The sequence below is a fragment of the Myotis nattereri genome (genome assembly GCF_964212035.1).
Source record: "Myotis nattereri genome assembly, chromosome: 2".
In the NCBI taxonomy this organism is placed as follows: Eukaryota; Metazoa; Chordata; class Mammalia; order Chiroptera; family Vespertilionidae; genus Myotis; species Myotis nattereri.
In genome coordinates this window covers 78,687,590-78,712,908 of record NC_138076.1, presented here as the reverse complement: position 1 = coordinate 78,712,908, position 25,319 = coordinate 78,687,590, and the positions used below count along the sequence as shown (strand labels likewise).

Below are 25,319 nucleotides of genomic sequence, written 5' to 3'. Positions count from 1 at the left end.
AAAATAAATAGAAAATGTACATAAAAACTCAGCTGTTTATAGATTTTATGAGCTATGAAAGGTATCAACAACAACAAAAAATGATAAAAGACCTAAGGAGAAAGGAAGGCTTGTTATTTTGTCCATGAAGATGGCAATGAAAACAAAGAAGGAAGTCCCTGGCCTTTCCCAAGTTGAAGCTACAGCAAAGGTTTTGAAGGCAAGGAAAGTGAAGAAAGGTGTCCTCAGCCATTAAAAATAAAGAATATCCACACATCACTCACCTTCCCACACAGAAGGTAAGGCGACTCTGAAGGCAGTCTCAATATCCTCAGGAGACATAAGCATGACCACTATACCATCCTTAAGTTCTCTCTGACTGCCAAGTCAGCCATGAAGAGGACAGAAGACAATAGTACACACGTGTTCACTGTGGGTGCCAAGACCATCAAGCACCAGATCAAACCAGCTGTACAGAAGCTCTATGATGTTGATGTGACCAAGGTCAACACCCTAATTAGGCCTGATGGAGAGGGCATATGTTTGGCTCCAGACTATGATCAACAGAATTGGGATCATCTAAACTGAGTCCAGATGCCAGATGGCTATTTCTAAATATAGAATTTTACGACCTTTTCCCCCCTCTCCCTCGTTTTCTCCACCCAAAGTGGTGTGCATACTCCTAGTAGTGGTTGCGCACTCTGTCCCCCTGTGCTACTCTCGTTGCCTTTTTAGCGTGGCTGGCATTCTGTTTAAGATATTTTTGATGTGAGAGACATCGACCCAGAGGGCAAGAAGTTTGACCGAGTGTCCCCACTGCATTGTGAGAGTGAATCTTTCAAGACGGACCTTATCTTTGATGTAAACATTCAGATTTACCCTGTAGATTTGGGTGACGAGTTCCAGCTGGCCATAGCCAGTACCTTGTAGGAAGAGGGTACCTTGGATGATGGTGAATATAACCCCACAGATGATAGACCTTCCAGGGTTGACCAATTTGAGTATGGAATGTATGGAAAAGTGTACAGGATTGAGGGAGGCGAAACTTCTGAAACAGCAACACGTCTCTCTGCCCACGTGTCCTATGAGGCCCTGCTCATGAGGCTGCAGGGTGATGCCAACAACCTGCATGGATTTGAAGTGGATTCTAGAGTTTATCTGCTGATGAAGAAACCGACCTTCTGAACCGCCTGGGAAGCCAACCTCACTGCTCAGTCACTCAGGTCATGGGCATTTGTTCACGTGCGAGTTGCGTTGCTGCTGTCCTAGTCAGGAGGGGCTGGCTCTCTGCCCACTGGGGTAGCTCTCCGCCTGGTCTGGACTCAATGAGAAGCTGTGAGACACCCAGCAGGAGACTTTAAAATGAACCAGAAGTTGTTTTTGTGTGCATGATTTTTTTTTAAATTAAACTTTACTTTTTTCAGAAATAAATAAATAAATATAAAATTTTACACTGAAAAAAAAACAAGGGAAAAGAAGGCTTTAGTAAAGAGTTACCTTTTGAGTTAGGTCTTGAGGTCCTTGGTTTATATTTTTTCTTATTGAGATAGGGGAACAGAGATTCTCAGAAACAGTATTAGAAAAGACCCAGCGTATTGGTAGCATTGGAAAGTAGTTGCTGCAGCATAGGTTAGAGACTGAATATTGGATAAAACTGAGGATGGAGTAAGTTGGGTCCTATTTTGAAGAACTGTAAATCCAATGATAAAATTATCATTAAATATCCATTATTAATTAGAAGTTATGGGATGATTTTAGGAAGAGAATGGCAAGACTTACTTTCCTTTTTAAAAATATAACTTTAATTTATGAAAAAATTGATTATAAGGTAAAAGGGGGAACCTTAAAGAGTTAGCATCTGAATATAAATATGATCATGTTAGATCAGAAAATTTTAGTTTAATGAGTAGAAGTGTCTGGAAGGAAATAAGAATCATTGGAGCGAACTCTGACAGGTGTTTGTTGCATTTTTCAAGGCAGAGATGATGGCAGTTTGAAAGGAATTTATAGAATATCTGCACATGGATTAGATGTGTGTCAGGGTGGTGAGTCATTAGGGCAAGAAACAAAGAATGACTTTTAAGTTTGGAATGGAAGGTCTGAGTGGATAACATGTAATATGAAAGGGAACAATGAAATATGAACAGCTTTTGGGAGGGTGAAGATAGTTAATTCTGAAAATCATAAACCTGAGCTACTTGTTAGTTGTTTAGACAAAAGTAGCAAGTAGATGTTTAATTGACTTTAGGTCTGATGGTGTTTATGAAACATTATGTCTGGATAAACAATCTTAGGGAGTGTGTGTGTGTGTGTGTGTGTGTAAATTACTTTTAAGATTTAGATCAGTGGTTCCCAAACTTATTTGGCCTACCGCACCCTTTCCAGAAAAAATATTACTCAGCGCCCCCTGGAAATTAATTTTTTTAAAAATTTTAATAGCAAGTAAACAGAAAGATACATATATTAATGTTTCTACCTTTTTCGTAAAATATAGTAAAGAAAGGTGTAAATTAGAAACATTGAAGTTTGAAATATGAAACTATTTATTGAACTCAGAATAGAAAGGTAATACAAAAAAAGTTAAAACAAATGCACCTGTGGCCATCCCCGCCCCCCTGGATCGCTGCAGCGCCCACCAGGGGGCAGTAGCGCCCACTTTGGGAATCACTGATTTTGATCATAAGACTAGATGAGGCTATCCGGGGAGTACAGAAGAAAACAAAGACTGAGAACCAAACCCCAAGTCACCAAATTTTACTTCATATTTTTTATCCTTACCTGAGGATATATTTTTATTGATTTGGAAGAGTGAAACATCAGTGGGAGAGAGAAATAGCGATAGGTTGTTTCCTTTATGCGTCTCCACAGGAGATCGACCCCACAACTTAGGTAGGTACCTTGACCAGGAATTGAACCTGCAACCTTTTGGTGTACCGGAAAACACTCCCACCAGCTGAACCATCTGGCCAGGATAGGTTACTGGTTTTTAGATTTTAGAGGCTGGGTAAAGGCAAAACATTAATAAAAGAAACAGATATGTTGGTGAGGTGTATAGAAGCTGAGAAAAGAAAGCAGACGATGAAGACAGTGGCGAATGTTTTCAGATGCTGACAGTTTGTGTGAGAAAGTTTAGCAACATGAAGATAATTGCAAACTTAAATTCAGTAGAGATTTGTAATAAAAACTAGATTAGTATGTATTGCTAGTGAAATGGGAAAGTGGAAGCTGTGAATGTAGATAACATTTTCCAGATGTTTAGATAAGATGGGGAACAGAAAAATCAAAGAGTAGCTAGAGCGTACTGTTGGGGATTTACAGTGTCAATCCATAATATGCTTCCCACATAAATTCAAAATAATTTAAAGGTAGAAACAGGAGCCAAATACATGGAATAATAATTATGAAACATGGCACTACTGATTTTTGGTTGGAGGATGCTTCCAAATGGAATTGCTAAAATGCTCTGCCCCATTTCACTCACAAAAAGATTAAACTTTGCAACAGAGCTCTTGAGGAAAAGTCTTATGTCCTCTATAGACACCCTTATCCAAGCTGTTGCTTGATTCCAATAGAGGGTATGTGGGATACGTGATCTGCTTAGTCAGTAATAGATTAGATCCACCCAATCAGGAAACCAGAGCAAAGACGAGCTACCAAAAATATGACTCCTATTGAATATTTATGACTCATCCATACTCAGCACTGAACTCTTTTACCTACTCGTTACAAATCTGGGTCATCCAAAGTTTAATTATCCTCTTTGGAAAAGAAGAACATAAGTCTATCTTGGTTATCCTACTCTTAGGTTCCCAAAAGGGTCAGTGTAGAATCTACCCTGAGAAAGAAAATAGCACATTAATTTATTATCAATCCCACCCTGTATCCAAAGCAGACAATTTACATCCTGTCCTGTTATCCATCTAAATATCTCCAACCACGCTCTTCAGTTAGCTTGACCATTGTCTCCAATTATATTAAGGGACATTAGCTATGTAATGTCAGCAATATGCAAGTACCCTCCATTTGAGTAGCTCCTTTATTATTCTGAAGGAGGGAAAATGCATATCTCTGTCCTACACTACCACTGCCTCCAATTCATTCTCTGGACACACCTTATTTTCCAGCCCAATCAATGTAAAGTCAATAGGGACAAGACTGTAGTCCCAAAAAAGCCAGGTTTATGGACCTATCTCAGAGAGAAAGACTGTACACAGGAGGAACTATGAGAAGTCTCCCCAAAGGAAAAGTATTATAGGATTTGGGACAAGTGGCATTTAGGTGAAATCCAAATGAAGCAAGGTTTTGATAGGCTGAAAACAATGCGGGGCTTTGTGTAAAGGGGTTTCCACTATGAGGTCTGAATTAGAAAGTGGATCCAGAACCCTGTTTCCATGGAAACTACAAAAATTGATGCTGCTGCTCTGTATCAAAATTACTTACATACATAGGTAGTTGTGGCATGTTTTATTCTTAGTAATATCTTAGCAAACCACCAAGTTTCTGATGGTATGACTTTCAGATGACTAAGTATTTTAGTGATTAAGTGTTCAGTAGTCACTAAAGAAGGGGATTGTTTTGATGCTTTAACCCTTTGCGGTCGTATTAAATTTGGACATGGGTGTCATACTGGTCGAAATTAATTTCCATTGAAAGAGCAGTGATATATAACATGCAAGATTATGAAGGATAAAGAGATTTATTAATTCTTTTTTGGAACTACGTTACTACTGGTAGAATCACTACAAACGTTATCATTTCCTACGTCAGAGTCAGTATTCAAGGTGCCAAAATAAAACTCTTCATCATTACTTTCAGATTCGCAGTACACTTCTTTCGGTAACTTTCTTTTTGCCATTTTGGAGTATTATTTTGAAATATCTTAACAAGCGAGAATGCCCAATTACTATTAAACATAATTTGTAAAGCTTTATTTGAAATTCTGTGAAGTATCTCCGAAGCTTGTCTATTTCTTCACTCTCAAAAGGTGACTGACTCGCCACGGTGTTTTGCATGGCGAGTGTGGAACGACCGCGTTTGTTTATATTGAGTTTCGATATCTCCGATTTGTCAGGGCAATGTTTTGGTTCGTGACAAGGTCGCTTAGACACTTGAGAGCTTTCAGAGAAATTATGAACTGATACATGAATGAATAGAGTTAAGATTCGTACGGTTCCTTGCTGTGGTGGCTGAGAGCAGACATACGACCGGAACGGTAAAAAGCTTTGGTGGCTGAGAGTAGACAAATGACCGCAAAGGGTTAAAGTAGCAGCATATCCTCAGTGATACATCATTTTATGTTTGAGCTGATCTTGTCTGATACCCTAGCGGCCTAGCCTAATGAATAGGAGGGCCCATTTTAACTTTCTCAGCATGTGCCAGTTTTAATTTTTTTTTGTTACTAATTGTTTTACATGTCATGATCACTTTATTTGCCATTTTCTCAGGCTGGAATGGTCTTGCCTTATATATTCACATTTGTCACTCCTCCACCCCTAATTACCCCAAAGTCATTGTCAGTTCAACTTTCTCATCCTACCTAAAAATTTCAACTTAAACGTATCTCCTCTGCATTACTTTTTTCCTTAGGCCTTATCACTATTTCTTTTCTTACTGTAGGAAGCAGCCTCTAAAATGACCCCCAATGATCCTCATGGCCTTGTGGAATCTTCTGTCCTTTAAGGGTGAGCAGTACTTATTGACTCACTTCTAACAACCACCCTACCCAACAAACAAATACACATGGGCTTGTTAACTTACTGAAGTTAAAAAAAAAAAAAAAAAAAAAAAAAAAAGAGTGATGAAGTGGGCATAGGTGTGGCTAGAGTGGAGGACAAAAAGGATGGCTGCAGCAAAAAAGGATTAAAAGGTAAACTGATTATATCCTCAAGGACCTTGTAAAGCCAATCATAGGAACTTTATCCTATGGGCAAGGAAAAGACATCAGAGAGTTATATTTCAATGAGCTAAATGACTATTCCATTTCTAGGAAGGTAACCAAAGACAACATTGCTCATGAATCAGAGGAGAAACATTAGAAATGTGCTAGGAAAGATAATGGGATTAACTTTAAGCAGTCATAGTAATGATCAAAGATAAAAAGGAGTAGATGGACAAAACATTTCAGGGATAAAAATCCTCATGTTTTTTTCAGAATCAGTGAATTTATTATAAAATAATATGAGAGTGAGGAACAGAGAATGATTTGGACGTATGTCCTTGGGATGCTGAATCTGGTTATAGTTTCTGTTTCAATCACAATTTACAAAACAATTTTATTTATACTGCTTTCTGTTGTTTCATCAACCTGGTGATAAATTAATATGTATTGAATAACAAATAGGATTTACACACTACTAAAATGGCTCTGACCACTACTAAATCATTTCTTTATGAGATGCTATACACAGTCACCTTTTTTCCCTTATGAAGTAGATGTTGACTTGTGTATGTATATGACACATGTACATATACATACATACTAGGGACCCGGTGCACAAAGATTCATGCACTGGGGGTAGGGCCCTCAGCCCTACTTGCACCCTCTCCAATCTGGGAGCCCTCAGGGGAGCCCTCTCCAATCCAGGAGTTTCTGTCTGTCTTTGCAATCATATGAGAGAATTGTCTGAGACCCCCAACCCAGTTTGGTTTGTTGCTCACAGAATAATAGAGACATTTTCTTTTATTTGCTTCATTGGTGGAGATTTCCGGGAAGTTTTAGGATATCTTCCTTTTAATTTTTCCTAGACGCTCTGATTTTACTTATGTCTCTCACCTTTGCTTTCCCTCCATCCCCCACCACAACAGCAACTTGCTCCAGACTCACTTTGCTCTAGTGTCTAGGAAATCTGTCTGCCACCAGAACTATGATTCCCAGCATTCCTGGTGCTCCCTGCACTCTGGGTTTCCGCTTCCAGTCCTGGGGCTGCCACCAGGACTACTATTCCCAGAATTCCTGATGCTCCTTGTGCTCTAGGTTTTCCCTTCCTGCTCTGTCTCCATCCCATGACCTCCCACTGTGCCAAGTCCTCCAAGCCACCAGCTCTCCCTCTCCGCTCTCCATCTAGCAGCTTGGGGAGCCAAGTTCCCCATGCCGCTCCACTCTCTGCTGGCTCTCCCGCTCTGCTCTCCGCTCCAGTGGCTTGGGGGAGCAACTGAGGGAGCCACGCCCCCCCCCAAGCTGCTGGCTCTCCTGCTCTGCTCTTTGTTGGGTTAATTTGCATACTCACTCCTGATTAGCTGGTGAGCGTAGTGGAGGGATGGTCAATTTACATGTTTCTCTTTTATTATATAGAATTGTCTTTGATTCTCCCCATAATACTAGATAAATGGGCTTTTACACAGAGCTTATTTAATGGGCATGCATGCAGTAGGTGATGTCTGTATGTCCCTGAAAAAAATATTTAGATAGTACTTCTCAAACTTTAAGCATATAAATCATCTGTGGATTCTAATAAAATGTAGCTTCAGATTCAGTGGTTCTTGGATGGGGCCTGAAATTCTGCATTTCTAATAAGCTCCCCATGATGTCAATGCCATTAGTCCATGAACACACTTGGTTAGAAATGATTTCGACTAGAGCCACATGCATGTCTGTATACACACACGCGTGCACGCGCACACACACACACACACACACACACACCAAAGTACATTTGCTAAAAGCAGGTGTGCCTTCTGAGACAATTACAATGTATTTGATTTCAATTTTAAAGTTATAATCATTTCTCACAGGTTTCTAGGTGGCTATAGTTGCTGCCAATCATATACATCCCCTTTCAGTAATATAACTGCATTGCACTTACATCTCAGTTGGAAGTATCCTCCTGAAGGTTTTTAAAAATGTTAGTGGTCTTTTTCAAGAAGAGATCTTATGAAGAACCACAGCCTTGCTGCTTGTTTATTAATAGTTTTTTTTCGGACAACTTGGATGCATGCCTCTTCACTTTGCAACTATTTTAAAATTAAAATTACTTTCAACGCATTTTAAATATTTCTCTGGAGATAACATCTGCTTGGAAGCAGAATCCTTCACTCTCCTTTCACAGGTCTTTTTTTATGATTCCATAGCCTTATGCGTTTCCTTAATAGTCCAAAGTTCCACACATAATCCAAGTGTGCACACTGGACAAGTCAGTGCATTGTTTTAAGTAAGTATCCACACTGAATAATGTGCATTTTCCAGGATTCCTGTTGCCACTCATGTGAATGGTCCACATTTTGTTAATGTTACACATGCTATTTCTGAGGGTCCTTTTATTGCAGATTGCCCTAATGTTCACATTCTTGGTTTATGTCTTACCGGACATGAATTTTGTTCCAATGGCATCTTTCTAAGAAGGCACTTCTCACTCTTGGTGGTGGCTGCTGCTGCTGCAATTAAATTCTTCATGGACTCTGTACTGTGCCCTCCAGTTCTCTTCTTGAGATCTGGAATATGTAATCTTAATACATCATATTTATCAAGCATGTTTAAAGGTCACTTGTATGACTACAAAAAGGTTTATTTTCCAAAGAAGATTCATTTAGCGATAGGCACACACACACACACGCCCACACACAAACAAGAGTAGCCTGCAAATGTTTGTGTCCATGACCCACATTAAAAATGGTAACTAAAGCTTTGTTTTTCATCTGAATGAAGAACCAAAGAGTGCAAGAGTTCATCAGCTCTACCTTGAATCTTTTCCTCAATTTTTCAAGGCTATTTAAAAGAACAAGCTTTAAACAGATTTTGTATCTCAGTTGACTGAGATATAAGAGCAATTTAATAATTAGACAGTAACGATGAGCCACAAACAAGTTGCATTTGTTACTGAATTTTTGCTCAGCTATATCTACCAATTACTAAACAAAGTGGTTTCATAAGTTGATGTGTACTATAAAAAATAGCATACATTTTTTTTTTCAAATTTTTTTTTTAAATATATTTTATTGAGTTTTTACAGAGAGGAAAGGAGAGAGATAGAGAGTTAGAAACATCGATGAGAGAGAAACATCGACCAGCTGCCTCCTGCACACTCCCCACTGGGGATGTGCCCGCAACCCAGGTACATGCCCTTGACCGGAATCGAACCTGGGACCCTTCAGTCCGTAGGCCGACGCTCTATCCACCGAGCCAAACCGGTTTCGGCAAAAAATAGCATACATTTTAAAAATTATAATAATTTTTTCCATTCAAGTTCTGATCCCTCTCATTGACCTCATTAATCAAATGTTTGTATGTATATTGGATAATATCTAGGACCTCCACTCTATTGAATTAGTCAATTTTACTACCTGTCCCGACATATACTGTCTTAACAACTTTAGCTTCATTACAATATTAATAAATGTTGGGACAATCCCCCATCTTTATTTTTCTTCTTAAGTAGAGTACTTTTGTACTCTTGGGTACAGTTTCTTCAGAAAGGGCTTTTTGACCTCTCCTCACAAAATTGTGAATGATAGAAATGAGCCTAGAGATCAGTTGGAAAGGAAAAATCTTTAAAATATTGGGTTTATCCTTACATAAAGTTCTTGTACATATTCAACTGCATGTTTTTGTTTGTATAAGTGGTATTACTTTTCTTAAATGTATTTTGCATTCTGTATCAATAGTGAATACAATTGTAAATGACAAAATATCCTTCATAAAAAGGAATCTTTAGCCGAGACCGGTTTGGCTCAGTGGATAGAGCGTCGGCCTGCGGACTGAGGGGTCCCGGGTTCGATTCCGGTCAAGGGCATGTACCTGGGTTGCGGGCATATCCCCAGTGGGGGATGTGCAGGAGGCAGCTGGTCGATGGTTCTCTCTCATCGATGTTTCTAACTCTCTATCTCTCTCCCTTCCTCTCTGTAAAAAATCAATAAAATATATATATATAAAAAAAAGGAATCTTTAATTTTAATGTACCTAAATTTATCCATTCTTGCCTTGTCATTTGCTCTATAAAAATTTTACCCAAGAAGTTTATTTTTGCCCCTAGGACACAATAAAGTTTTTCTTAATTTTCCTTTATTAACTTTACAGGTTAACCTTCAGAATTAAATATTCAATCCATCTAGTGTTTCTTTTGTTTGTCATGTTAGATTAAGTTCCTTATTCTCTATATGAAAGTGAGGTTTCCTGATGTAATCTACTTAATCTCTCCATCTTTCCTCAATGATTTATTGTAACACTTTATTATAGATTAAATGCTGACATATGCATGGTCTGTTTCAAGCTTTCCATTCTTCCAGTTGGTTTATCTGTGTTCTCTATCATGCCAAAATTAAAAACATATGACTTATACTGTACTATGTCTTACTGTTATATTATTTTAAAAAGTTGATCAGGTTTTCTGTGTGTACATGATTATATTTATTAAATATTTTAGATCATTAGAGCATTTTTTTAGGTTTATCAAAAATAAAATAAAAATCTGGAATGGGCATTGCATGGAATTTATATACATCTTCAATGGAATGGGCTCAGTCTGATGTGGCTCAGTTAGTTAGAGTGTCATCTGAGAACAGAAGAGTCTGGGTTTCAATTTCCAGTCAGATCACATACCCAGGTTGTGGGTTCCATCTCCAGTAGGGATGTAGAGGAAAGGCAAACAATCTGTGTTTCACTCTCACATTGATGTCTCTCTCTCTTCCTTCGCCTCTTCCTTCTTCTCTCTTTATAATCAATGAAAAACATATCCTCGGGTGAAGATTTAAAAAAATGTGCTGATTGCCCTACCCGACTTGGCTCAGTGGATAGAACATTAGTCTGTGAACTGAAGGGTCCCAGGTTCGATTCCGGCCAAGGGCGCATGCCTGGGTTGCGGGCTCCATCCCCAGTGTGGGGTGTGCAGGAGGCAGTCAATCAATGATTCTGCCTCATCATTGATGTTTCTATCTCTCTCATTCTCCCTTCCTCTCTGAAATCAATAAAGAAATGTATATTTTTTAAAAAATGTGCTGATTGATGCTTCTCTGTCTCTGGATCTGTTTTTGTTCATCAGTTTATGTTGTTCATTATATTCCATACATGATGGGATCAGACCATCAAACCCCAGAGAGAAGGTAGGGGAGGGTGGGGGTAAGGGGGAGAGATCAACCAAAGGAATTGTATGCATTCATATAAGCCTAACCAATGGACACAGACAACAGGGGGGTGAAGGCATGAGTAGGGGGGATGGGGAGATAATGAGGGGATAAGGACACATATGTTATACCTCAATCAATAAAGAAATGTGAAAAATATCAAAAAATTTTAAAAAGAAGCAAAAAAATGTGCTGGGAAAATTTTTAATAGCAAAAATGGATTACCTAGAGTGGTTCTCAACCTTATGGCCCTTTAAATACAGTTCCTCATGTTGTGACCCAACCATAAAATTATTTTTGTTGCTACTTCATAACTCTAATGTTGCTACTGTTATGAATCGTAATATAAATATCTGATATGTAGGATGGTCTTAGGCGACCCCTGTGAAAGTGTCGTTCGACCACTAAAGGGGTCGTGACCCACAGGTTGAGAACCACTGACCTAGACTCTACAAATTATGTCTTCAAATTAGCAACAAAGTTTTCAAAACTATAAGTGGGTTCACTGAGAAAAGAATGTGGATAAAGAAATGTATATGTGCCATTTACAAAATAAGAAACCAAAAGAGTCAGTAAATATCTGAAAAAAATGCTCAAAATCATTGGCATTTAAAAATGCAATTAAAGCAACACTGGAATATCATTTATACCTCGATTACTGTCTAATTAGAATACTTTATAATTCACAGTGTAAATGGGGATATGTGAAATTGTAAAGCTCCTTGTCCATAAGAATATCTTTGAAATGCTCCCAGAAATCCAAATGCAATATTTTATGCTCAGCAGAAAATAAGTGCTTTTTCGTGTTCCAAAATAACTTAGATAATCAAGCTCAAGAAAAATCACATCATATGAAAACATGTTGCCTCAAACAGTAACACCACTTTTAATTTATCTTGCTCAATAAATGTAAGGCATGCAGATATCTTGGAATTCTGGAAACCCATATTAAGATGAATTGCTAATGCATGCCTCACACTGATAAAAAGTTTAGACATAAACTAATTTTTATTAATATAAACAATTTGGAGCAAATTCACTATGCATAAATAGTAGGTATGCAATATTTTCCTTTTTTAAATTACCTTTATTGTTGAAAGTATTGCAGATGTCCCCTTTGTTTTGTTTTTTATTTTTCCCCCTCCATTGGCCTCCTCCCACCCACACCTGCCCCTCCCAAGCCCTCGCCACACTTTGTCTGTGTCCATGGGCTATGCATATATCCATATAAATTCCCCTGTCAATCTCTCCCCCTCACCCCCCATATACACAGCTCCCCTTTAAAATTTATTAGTCTTTTCTGGATCTATTTTGTTCATTAGAGTCCACATATGAGTGATATTATGAGATACTTATCTTTCTCTGACTGACTTATTTCGCTTAGCATAATACTCTCCAGATCCATCCATGCTGTTGCAAATGGTAAGAATTCCTTCTGTTTTGCCGCCATGTAGTATTCCATCGTGTAGATGTACCACAGCTTCTTTATCCATTCATCTTCTGATGGGCACTTAGGCTGTTTCCAAATCTTAGCTATTGTAAATTGTGTGGTTATTATGAACATAGGGGTGCATATATCCTTTCTGATTGGTGTTTCAGGGTTCTTAGGATATATTTCTAGAAGTGGAATCACTGGGTGAAATGGGAGTTCCATTTTTAATTTTTTGAGGAAACTCCATACTGTGTTCCACAGTGGCTGCCACAGTGTGCATTCTCATCAGCAGTTTACTAGTGTTCCCTTTTTCTCAACATCCTAGCCAACACTCATCATTGTTGATTTGTTGATGATAGCCATTCTGACAGGTGTGAAGTGATACCTCATTGTCCTTTTAATTTGCATCTCTTGGATGATTACTGACTTTGAGCATTTTTCATGTCTCTTGGCCTTCTGTATGTCAACTTTGGAGAAGTGTCGATTTAGGTCCTTTGCCCTTTTTTTTTTTTTTTAATTGAATTCATTTGTCTTCCTTTTGTTAACTTGTATGATTTCCTTATAGGTTTTGGAAATTAACCCCTTATCAGATGTATCATTGACAAATGTGCTCTCCTAAGCAGTGGGCTCTGTTTTCACTTTGTTGATGGTTTCTTTTGCTGTGCAGAAGCTTTTATTTTGATGTAGTCCAATTTGTTTATTTTTCTCCTTAGTTTCTGTTGCCCTAGGAGTTGCATCTGTAAACATATTGCTATGAGAGTGCCGGGGTCCAGCCCCAGCGGTCCAGGGATTCCCAAACGTGTGGACGGCGTCAGTGAAGAATGAAGGACACGGATACAGCATTCAGATGATCAGCATATTTAGGTTCTTCTTTATTGTCCTGTTACAGCTGTATTTATACTATTTGATACTATAAGCATGCCTCTATAGTTACATCATGGTATGTTTTGGTTCCTCCTTTGACATTTTACAGTTCCTTGTTTTATGTTTATAGTTTCTTATCTGACCTTTGCTAAAAATCTTATCTCTATCTAGCTCTGTTGATTTTAATCTTATCTGTTGTCTATGTTTCTACATTCTATTCTAAAGGTTAGTCTCTGTGTTTCATTATAAGGGCTAGTTTGTTATTCCTATTCCAAGGTAACTATTCTACTGCTCTACTGTTAAGCTATAAGGAAAGAACCGAAGGAGATTTTCTTATTCTATGGCCTAAGTAAAGGTTATGTCCTCTTAGCCGTGCTGGTGGTCTTTCTTGGGACTGCCCTGCATCGGCGGGTTTTTAGGGGTATAGGCTTTGGTACTTTCTCTGGTGGGTAGACCCCTGGGGATGTGGGCCTAGCAAGTCCTAAATTTATTGCTAACAGTCTTCGTCTAAGTTCCTCATAAGTAGTACATGGTATTTCTGTAACACTAGGGGGTTTTGCTGATTTATTCCCTTCCCTAGTCCCGTTAATTCCAAACTCCAGGGAAACATTCCCACCTAGGGAAACAACCTTTCTCGGGGAATTGGCCCTGGTTAGAATACACAGAGATAAGAAGGGGAGCAAACATATTAAGAACAGTATGCCATATACGCCAGGTCCCTTAGAACAAATGCTGTGCAGATGTTTCTTCCCTGCAGCAACTGTGTCAAGCAGCAAGGCTTCCGGCATGAGAGTTGTCTGAGATTTTGAGGCCTATGGTGTCTTCTAAAATTTTTATGGTTTCGTAACTTACATTTAAATCTTTTATTCATTTTTAGTTTATTCTTGCATATGATGTAGGTTGGTGGTCTAGTTTCCTTTTTTTTCATGTACCTGTCCATTTTTTCCCCAACACCATGTAATGAAGAGATTGTCTTTACTCCATTCTATGCTCTTGCCTCCTTTGTCAAATATTAATTGATCATAATGGCTTGGGTCAATTTCAATGGTATATGTTCTGTTCCACTGATCTATATGCCTGTTCTTGTGCTAGTACCAAGTTGTTTTGATTATAGTAGCTCTGTAGTATAAATTGATATCTGGTATTGTGATTCCTCCAACTTTGTTGTTCTTTCTCAAGATTGCATTGGCTATTTGGGGTCTTTCTTTTGGTTCCAAATAAATTTTTTTGAGTATCTGTTCTAGATCTATGGTTGGTATTTTAATATGGATTTCATTAAAACTGTAGATTGCCTTGGGTAATATGGACATTTTAATGATGTTGATTCTAGCAATTCATGAACATAGTATATCCTTCCATTTGTTTATATCTTACTGTTTCTCTTTTTTCAATGTCCTGTACTTTCCCAAGTACAGGTCTTTTACCTTCTTGGTTAAGGTTATTCTTAATTAAGTATCTTAAATTTTTTGTTGCGATGGTACGTGGGATTGTTTACTTTCTCTTTAGGAGAGTTCATTATTGGTGTATAAAAATGCCATCCATTTCTGGGTGTTAATTTTATATCCTGTTACATTGCCCAATTCCTTTATTAAATCTAGTTGTTGTTTTTTTGGTGTGTTTTCTTTTTTTGTAGATTGTATAGGGTTTTCTATGCATAATATCATGTCAACTGTCTATAATGAGAGTTTTGCTTCCTCCTTTCCAATTTGGATGCCTTTTATTTCTTCTTATTGTCTGATCGCTGTGGCTAGGCCTCCCAGTGCTATGCTGAATAAGAGTGGTGAAAGCAGATATCTTGGTATTGTTCCTATTCTTAGGGGAAATGGTTTTAGCTTTGCCCATTGGGTATAATGTTGGCTGTAGGTTTTTATTATGTTGAGGTATGATCCCACTATTCCCACTTTGCTGAGAGTTTTTACCAAAAATGGGTGTTGAATTTCATCAAATGCTTTTTTCTGCGTCTATTGATATGATCATGTGATTTTTGTATTTCAATATGTTTATGTGATGCATCATATTTATTGATTTGTGAGTATTCTACCAGTCTTGCATCTCTGGAATAAATCCCACTTGGTCATGTTGTATAATCTTTTTAATGCATTGTTAGTTCCTACTTGCTAATGTTTCGTTGAGGATTTTAACATCTATATTCATCAAGGATATTCTCTTTCTTTGTAGTGTCTCTATCTAATTTTGACATTAGGGTAATGATAGACTCATAAAAAGTCTTGGAAGTGTTTCTTCCTCTTGAAGTTTTTGGAATAGTTAAAGGAGGATGGGTGTTAGTTCTTTGAATGTTTGGTAAAACTCCCCTGTGAAGCCATCTGGACCAGGGATTTTGTTTGTGGGGGAAAAGAAGGGTGGGTAGGTATTATTGCTTCAATTTCATCAGTAGTTATAGGTCTATTCAAGTCTTCTTATTCTTCTTGATTGAGTTTTGGAAGATCTTCTAGACAAAAAATCAACAAGGAAACAATGATCCTAAATGACACACTAGGACAGATGGAACTCATTGACATTTACAGAACATTTTGCCTCAAATCTACATACATTATTCTCAAATGCACATGGGGCATTTTCAAAGATAGATCACTTATTAAGACATAAGCTCAATAATATTGAATTCATATCAATCATCTTCTCAGATCACAATGGCATGCTATTAGAAATCAACAATAATAAAAACACTCAGAAACATTCAAACACATAAAGGGAAAATAGCACGTTATTAATCAAGAAAAAACTCAAAAACTTCCTGGAAGCAAATGAAAATGGATACACAGCAACCTCAAATCTATGGGACACAGTGAAATTAGTTCTGAGAGGGAAGTTCATAGCACTAGGGGCCAACCCGAATAAAAGAGAAAAACTCCTAATAAATTATCTAACCCTACAACTTAAAGAATTCAAAAGAGAACAACAAGAAAATCCCAGAGTAAATAGAAGAGAAGAAATAATAAAGATTAGAGCAGAAATAAATAACATAGAGACTAAAAGAATGATACTAAGATCAACAAACCCAAGAGCTGGTTCTTTGAAAAGATAAACAAAAGTTATGAACCTTCAGCCAGACTCGTCAAAAGAGAAAGCGAGATGACCCAAATAAATAAAATCAGAAACAAAAGAGGTGAAGTAACAACTGACTCACAGAAATACAAAGGATTAGGAAAAAAATACTATGGAAAAATTTTCCAACAAGGTGGACAACCTCAATGAAATGGATATATTCCTAGAAAAATACAATATGCAATATTTTCTATTGCAGGGAAACTAAACACAAGTAAAATACAGATGTCATGAGGGAAAGATAGCATTGAGGGAAACTAAACACAAGTAAAAAATAGATTTACATCTCTTAGTTATGGTGCTTTTTTATTTTCTTGGCTCTAATTTAAATTTTCTATTTAATCAGAAGTAATTTTATACTTTACAGTACATTATTTCTATATATATATATGCAGCATCAAAAACTTCCATTCACTTATCTGAAAGCAACAAAAAAATCTTTTTTCTTCATGATAGACACTCATGTCATTATGTAGTGTGTCATAGTAGCAAAGAAATGAATATTGAATCAAAGTACAGATCAGCGTGACCTGGACTAGAGGAAAGAGTGGACATGACAAGAGGATGACAACTCAAACAGAGTCAAAAGGAACTATATAAAAATCAAAGCAATAATGAATGTCACTAGACACAACGAGCTCCTATTATCAGTAGGTGAATTGAAATCTCTTTTTTTCTTTGAGGGGTGAGAGTAGAAAATGACAAGAGACAAGTAAAACTTAGGTGGTATAGAAAAAAGTATTTCTTTGTAGACACTTTCTTGTTAAGAATTCCATTTCATTTCAATTAATTTTTCATATGTTCTCACTGATACACTTGTTCTTCCAAAATTGTGTCCATTTACTATAACTGCCAAATTTAAAAATAATATTTACAATAATTGTTTTCCCTAATTTATAAAATTGTTTCAAAGATAGTATTTGTTATTTTTCAAACTAACTGAATTATTTAAGTCAGGTGCCTGATATTATTAGTAAACCTATACTGTACTTTAAACACTTAAATTTGAAAGATTTTCTAAACAAATAACTGAAAGATCTGAACAAAAACCTAGTTCTTCTTAATCCAAATGCTGTGTTTCTGCCATGAGCACATCTTTATGATATTATCATTGAATTTTTAGTAGTTTAGCTAATTCAGCAGATATAAAATAAATCTTATTTAGATTTGCATTTTTAGGTAAGAAAACAGTAAAGGATTATCATGCTAAATCTGGCACTTTTTGATGGTGTTAATGATGTTCTCTGAAGCAGTTCAAAATGCAATCATTTGTGTTTGCTACATACATTTTAATATTTATATTCTTTAGACAGAACAGTTCAAGAATTACCTTGTTAGGCAAAAAATTAAAAAGTGGCAACATGTTAAATTTAATTTTTGTAAATACAGAAGTAAAAGATATTTTGGCTCTAGTAGTCTAAGTAAGAAAAATGAAATTAGTGAGGGGACAGTTTTAGCAAAGTGCCAAGAAATTCATAAATATATTTTGAACAATCCAGCAGATTAAACTGCAAAACAATTTGGGTATAAACGAGAAATTTATTTGGGGGAATGACCTGGTGAGTTAAAAAAAGAAAAAGAAAAAAGAGGAGGCAGGGAAATCACCCTGGCAGAAAGAAGAAGGAAAGAGAAACACTAGATGACAAAAGAGGAGAAGCAGTGGAGGAAGAGAAAAAGATCTGATAAGGGAACTAATCTTCCTTCACTGCAATGTCAATGGCCAGCCTCTGTGTTGACAGGCGGCAAGTTGTTGAGGATATTCAGTACTTAATTATGAGTAGGATCAAATCCACCAAAGGAACTATTTCTCCCTCTTCTCTTTCTTCCAGTACCGTACTTTAATATCCACAGACTAAGACATTTCTCTTTTTATTAATGCCCCATGTCCTTCTATTATTGGAGGATTGCATAGGTGGAATTTCTCCTTCACTAGTGGGAGTGATGTTCTTGGGGAACAGCTGGAATAAGCATTTCCGGAAGCCCACATGGGAGGATGAGAAGGGGTAGACAGGCTTATTTTTGTGAAATTATATTCCTCAGTTTCCAAAGTCGCATTTCCCTTAAACCAGTCCTGGAAAAGGAGCAGCTGGGGCTTTAGTAGAGCTAGAAGCAAAACCAGAGTCCAAAGTTTCCATCGTACGATGAAGCTGAATCCAGCAGGACATTGAAACAGGAACTTTAGGGGTAAAATAGGACAGGTTTGGGGTTGTTGTGTGTTAATTTTCATTAGTTTCCAGGAAGTTTTAGATTTATTTCTTGATCTCATCGGTAACACATTAATTATTTAATATACTATTTAGCCCCATGTGATTGAAGGTTTTTAGGTGTTTTTACTATTGCTGATTTCTAATTTCATTCCACTGTGATCTGAGAAGATGGTTGACATGATCTTCCCCCCAGGCAAAGCTACCTGTACAGCTAATGCCTGCATGAGGAAGATGGTCTCCACAGTGGGGCAATGACTCAGCACAGGAAACCAGGTGTCTGCCTTCTGAGTTCTAACCCCAGAGCCCTCAGTCCTGGCTTCTGCTCACTCAGCTCCTGTCCACTCAGCCCTTCCTCTGCTGGTGCACAAGATGGGTGGCTCCACAGGGAATTTTGTGCATTGGCCCCTTAAGAGGATGCCTGGTCTTCCAGCTGTCTCTGCCTAGCCAACAGCAACTCTGCTGCTTTGCATGATGTTATGTGGGTACCCTTCTCTGTTCTAGTGCTCTCTGCTGGGGGGCCCAGCTTGGGGATTACATCCCAGAGTTCTCGTTGGCAACACCCCCCCCACCCCCATGTCTGAGGTATCTCTTGGGACTTCCGTTGCAGTCTGTCCAAGCCCAGCCTGCCCTTTCATGCCTCCTCCCTCCCACCAGTCCCTATGCGGTCTCCACTTTTGGTCCTCGGTTACCAGGGTTCTCGCCAGCAAGTCTTCTGTTGATTATTCAGGAAGCTTTTCTACATTTCAGTTGTAATTCCAGTTGGGTGTTGGGAACATGTTTGTGCAGCATCCACTTACTCTGCGGCCATTTTTAATCTCTATATTTCTTACTTAATATGGAGCTGTTGCATATTGATTCAAAAAACCATAGGAATGGCTGGGTAATGCATTTGTATTAGAAATGTATAGAATGAATTCAATCACCAGTTTTTCATTAACTCTGTGTTTGTATTTATATTTGTTATTATTATCATATCTTGTTTTTAATTTTAAGACACAACAACATTGTATTCTGAAACTCCCTCATAAACATTCTCAAATTCCTACTTTATCAGTAATTTCATCTATTTGGTTGAAGTAAAAAAAAAAAAAACAAAAACTTCTCTAAAGTCAATATATTCTATTTTCCCTTTAATCATAAATTTTTTAAAAGTGGCAACATACATCCATAACAACAATGACATCAACCAAGGCACCAAACCCCGTGTGACTAACAAAGCATACTTCTGATATCTTGGTGCTTTACATCATTTTTAGATCTCAGGCTTCTGCCACCCAACCCCAGAAGCATAAAGATAGGTGAAGAATTTTAGCAATTCAGAATTCAGTGAGATGCAGAATGGGAGGGACAGGGCTCACCCACTACCCAAATTTTACTTATTATTCATTATTACTGGAATATAATCATTCCATTTCTGGATTTCCTAATCTCTTCATGGAAATTATTTTTAGAAAAGCCACACATGTTTGTTTTTTACCGCATATGTACTAAAATTGGAATGATACAGAGAAGCTTAGTATGGCCCCTGCATAAGAACAACACATAACTTTTAGTGTTTTGTATTTTTAATTAATTGTTCCAGAGTTTTTGTTAAGGTAACAAATTTATTTTGAAAATCGTAGTGATGACTGCACAATATTGTGAAGGTAATTAATGCCATGGAATTTACACTAAAATTATTTAAAACAGCAAATGTTATAGTACATATTTTTAAGAATATTAGTAAATAAGCTTACTAAAACAAAATATAGTTACTTTTAGAGGGTCCATTGTATTGAATCATTGTTCCAGATTCTCCTTGCTCTTATAAGGGAAAATTGAAAATTAATTAGAATAACAAGAATACAAAATTGTAATTATGATTTATTTTTCATTTTAAAGCTGAATAACAAATTCAGCAGTATTTTGCACATGAAATACATTGAAAAGTAAATAATTAGTATGTAATGAAAGCCATGGGAGTGATATTGTTATAATTAATCCAGCTATTAATTAACTGGATAGGAACAGAGGGAAGGCTAAATATTATAAGCATGACCAGTAAAGTCTGGGTGTAAAAGAGAAGGATATATTCCACTTCTAGGAATATATCCTAAGAAACCCAAAACACCAATCAGAAAGAATGTATGCACCCTTATGTTTATATTACCACAATTTACAATAGGTCATTTTCTTTCATTAATTTCAGCATCGTGATTATTTAATTTATATGTATTTCTATAATGCATTGTTTGAATAATTTTATCTCATTTTGCTTTATTTTTTCACAGCTGGGAGCAGGCTATTGGACAGAATAGGTGTGGTCACTGCAAGGGCACAAAATCTGCAGTACATGAACTCCTAAACAAAGAGAGTTCTCTCCCTTACCCTTCGTGGCCCTCTTACTCTCTTTGCACTCTTATTGTGGGGGGAAGGATGTGCTATTACACTTTGCCCTAGCCCACATGGCTCATCGCCATGTGGACCCCACACAGTGGACTAATGGAATACAACTAGCCTGATATTGATACTGAATTTTTGGAATGGAACCCGGATTCCTTGTCTGCTGGAGTTGAAGAATGAATCCACAGACAGAAAGACAAACAATCCAATTAAAAAATGGGTAAAGGACCTAAATAGACACTTCTCCAAAGAGGACATACAGATGGCCAAGAGACATATGAAAAAATTCTCAGACACTAATCATCAGAGAGATGCAAATTAAAACGACAATGAGGTATCACCTCACACCTGTCAGAATGGCTACCATCAATAAATCAATAAATGACAAGTGCTGGTGGAGAAAAGGGAACCCTAGTACACTGATGGTGGAAATGCAGACTGGTGCAGCCACTATGGAAAACAGTATGGAGTTTCCTCAAAAAAATTAAATATGGAACTGCCATTTGACCCAGTAATCCCACTTCTAGGAATATATCCTAAGAAACCCAAAACACCAATCAGAAAGAATGTATGCACCCCTATGTTTATATTACCACAATTTACAATAGCTAATATCTGGGAACAGCCCAGGTGCCCATTAGTAGATAAGTGGATAAAGAAACTGTGGTACATTAATACCATGGAATACTTTGAGGGAGTAAAAAAGAAGAATATCTTACCCCTTGAGACAGCATTAAAGGACCTGAAGAGTATCATGCTAAGTGAAATAAGTCAGTCAGAGAAAAACAAATATCACATGATCACATGATCACATGTGGAATCTAAGTAACAAAATAAACTGATGAACAGAGTGGGTCCAGAGACTGGAAATATGGAACAGAGTGCTGAATCTCAGAGGAAAGGTGGAAGAGGGTGGGCAGGTGGGAGGTAATCAACCAAGGATATTGTATGGACAGAGACAATGGAGTGGTGAAGGCCTGGGGTAGGGGACAGCAGGAGGGGGGTCAATGGGGGAGAAAAAGTGGCATATGTAATACTTTCAACAATAAATAATAAAAAAAAGTGAAAAGATAGGGTGAAAAGGCAGAAATTGCATGGAAAAAAAATAAGAATTATGTTTGCAAAACATAGACTGATTGCATAAAATGACTTAAAACTTGAAAACTGAATTGATAAAAAAATAATCATAGGAAAACTAAACTATGGCTATCTGTTGTATGCTTTTATAACTTCCAAGCAAAATGAAACGCAATGACTACAATTACTTAAAAATTGTTCTCAGAAATTTCTTAACAATCTGACTGTGTTAATTTTAATTCAACAGTGGCAATTTACTGAATAAAAATTAACATATGTTTTTAGATGCATTTTGTTATTTGGACCACAGAGATAGTTGCATCATTGGACTATGAAAGGATTTTTATTTATTTATTGAAATTTTTACTTTTATTCACAGAAACCATTGCATTTTCTTTCATTATTTTCAGCAACGTGATTATCCTATCTAATAAAAGAGAAAGATGGTAATTAGCCGTAAGTCCGCTACCCTTCCCATTGGCTAATCAGGGAGATATGCAAATTAACTGCCAGCCAAGATGGCAGCCGGCAGCCAGGCAGATTGAAGCGAACATGAGGCTTGCTTGCTTCAGTGACGGAGGACTCCAATGTTCCCCGCCTGCCGCAGCCGGCCTCTGAGCTTGCAGTTTGAAACATTGTTACAAATATAGAAGCTAAACAAAACCCCAGAAACCTGCTTTCAGCCAGCAGGGATCTCAGAGCTGGAGTTGAAACAGTGTTTCAATTATAGAACCCAAAAAAAACAGATAACTGCTTTCAGCAGCGGAGGCCTAAGAGCTGGAGCAAAGTCTCAGAGCTAAAGCTGCCCCAGAATAAAAAAAAAGAAAAAAGGAGCAGTTGAGAGCTTCAGTCCCCCGTAAGCCTGAAAACAGCCTTCAGCTCCTCACCCAGACTGGCCAGGCACTCCAGTGGGGACCCCTACCCCGAAGGGTGTGTGACCAGCTGCAAACAGCCATCATCCCCTCATCCAGGCTGGCCAGGCACCCCAGTGGGGACCCCCACCCTGATCCAGGACACCCTTCAGGGCAAACCAGACAGCCTCCACCCATGCACCAGGCCTCTATCCTATATAGTAAAAGGGTAATATGACTCCCAGCACCGGGATCAGCGGAGCCGTGAGGCCTCCCGGCACCAGGATCAGCATGACAGGGGGCAGCGCCCAAACCCCCTGATCGCCCTGCGGCTCTGTGTGTGACAGGTGGCAGGGCCACAACCTCCCTATGCGCAATGCTCTGTTCATGACAGGAGAAGGCGCCCCAAACCCCTGATCAGCCCTGCTCTGTGCCTGATAGGGGGTTCTCCCCAACCCCCTGATCGCCCTGTGGCTCTGTGTGTGACAGGGGGCGGTGCCCCAACTCCCCTATGGGCCCTACTCTGTGAGTGACAGGGTGGAGATACTCAACCCCCTGATGGGCCCTGCTCTGTGCATGACAGGGGGAGCTCTCTAACCCCCTGATTGGCCCTGCTCTGTGCATGACAGGGGGGAGCTCCCCAACCCCCTGATCAACCCTACTCTGTGCGTGACAGGGTACGGAGCCCCAACCCCCCTGATGGGCACTGCTCTGTGTGTGACAGGGGTTCGCACTGCAATCTCCCCATCGACCCTGCCTTGAGTGTGACAGGGGGCGGTGCCCAACCCCCCAATCAGCCCTACCCTGAGTGTGACTGAGGGTGGCATTGCAACCTCCCGATCCGCCCTTCTCTGTGCATGACAGGGGGCGGCGCCCCAACTCCCCAATTGGCACTGCTCTGAGCCAGACCAGGGGCTGCACCTAGGGATTAGGCCTGCCCTCTGCCATCTGGGAGCAGGCCTAAGCCAGCAGGTCATTATGTCCCGAGGGGTCCCAGACTGGGAGAAGGCACAGGCCGGGCTGAGGGACCACCCCTCCCCCCCAAGTGCACAAATTTTTGTGCACCAGGCCTCTAGTTTAATTTATATGTATTTAGATAATGCATTGTTTGAATAATTTTATCTCACTTTGCTTTATTTTTTCACAAGGCATTAATTTCTTAAACTTGATATATGTTAACATGTGTATGTAGGATGTACACAATATTATTTATCTATGCATGTTTCAAGTCATGGGTCCCTAAACTAATTTTTAAATTGGGAAATTTACACACACACATAAACACACACTAATATACAAATATATACACATGTATGCATAACCACATATAATAAACATATGTTAACTAGATATAGTTAGAAATAAAAATGTTGCTAAAAATAAAACTGAGAAATTTGTTAAAGGCCAAATAAAAAGATAAAAATGAGAAATGTGAAATATGTTATCCAAAGTTCAAGAAACCTAATGTGCTTGCTTCTCGAAGTAATAACAGAAAATATTGAGAAATAAAAGTAATGTTAAAAAATATAGAAAAAAATGCTCAGTGTTGAAGTTCATGTATTTATATTGAATGACCAAAATAAAACAGAACCAGAAAATTATCATAAAATTCTAAACATTAAGAATAAAGAGATCCTAAAAACCCAATGACTATTACAAAAACAATCATTTACCAAAAAAAAGCAGTGGATTTCAATCAGATTTTCCACTGGGGAAGGCAGTATCCATAAGCATGTCGTCTTTCATCACCCACTTGCTTGCATAAGATTGGGCCTGTGCCGGAAGCCGGTCCATCCTTGCTGCTTGACACAGTCGCTGCAGGAAAGAAACATCTGCACAGCATATGTTTCAAGGGACCTGGCGTATATAGCATACTGTTCTTAATATGTTTGCTCCCCTTAGCGCTGTGTGTTTTAACCAAGGTCACCTCTCTGAGAAAGGTTGTTTCCCCAGGTAGGAATTTTTCCCTGAAGACAGGGAGGGGATGCCTCTCCTAGAAAGGTTGTTTCCCCAGGTAAGAATTTTTCCCTGAAGTCAGGGAGGGGATGAAACTCCTTAACTAAGTTCCAGGCGGGTAGTTAATCACTACAAACAATCATGCTTAAGCTACATAATCTTTACTCCCTAGAATGGAGATAAGAAACGCCCTAACCTTTGTAATAGAAATTGACAGGATTAAAATCAACTGGGATAAATACGGATGTAACAAGACAATAAACAGCAGAACCTCTCTGGAGATTGAGACCAGAACTTGGCTGGAGATCCTGGCTAGGCTGCTGATCAACTGAACGCTGTCTCCGTGTCATTCCTTCTTCGCCAACTCCGTCTACACCTTTGGGAACCCCTGGACCTGCTGGGGTTGGACCCCGGCAGGCCTGGGCTGGGTACATTTCCTTACCAAGAGATAAA

General features: G+C 38.4%; 1 pseudogene across 1 annotated transcript; it reads left to right on the top strand.

Annotated features, from left to right (window-relative positions):
• The first annotated feature begins 372 nt into the window (after nucleotides 1-372).
• LOC308513754 (DNA-directed RNA polymerases I, II, and III subunit RPABC3-like) lies at nucleotides 373-1,164 on the top strand (annotated as a pseudogene). The gene is made up of 2 exons: nucleotides 373-500; nucleotides 715-1,164. The product of its transcript is annotated as a DNA-directed RNA polymerases I, II, and III subunit RPABC3-like (transcript).
• Nucleotides 1,165-25,319: the final 24,155 nt, after the last annotated feature.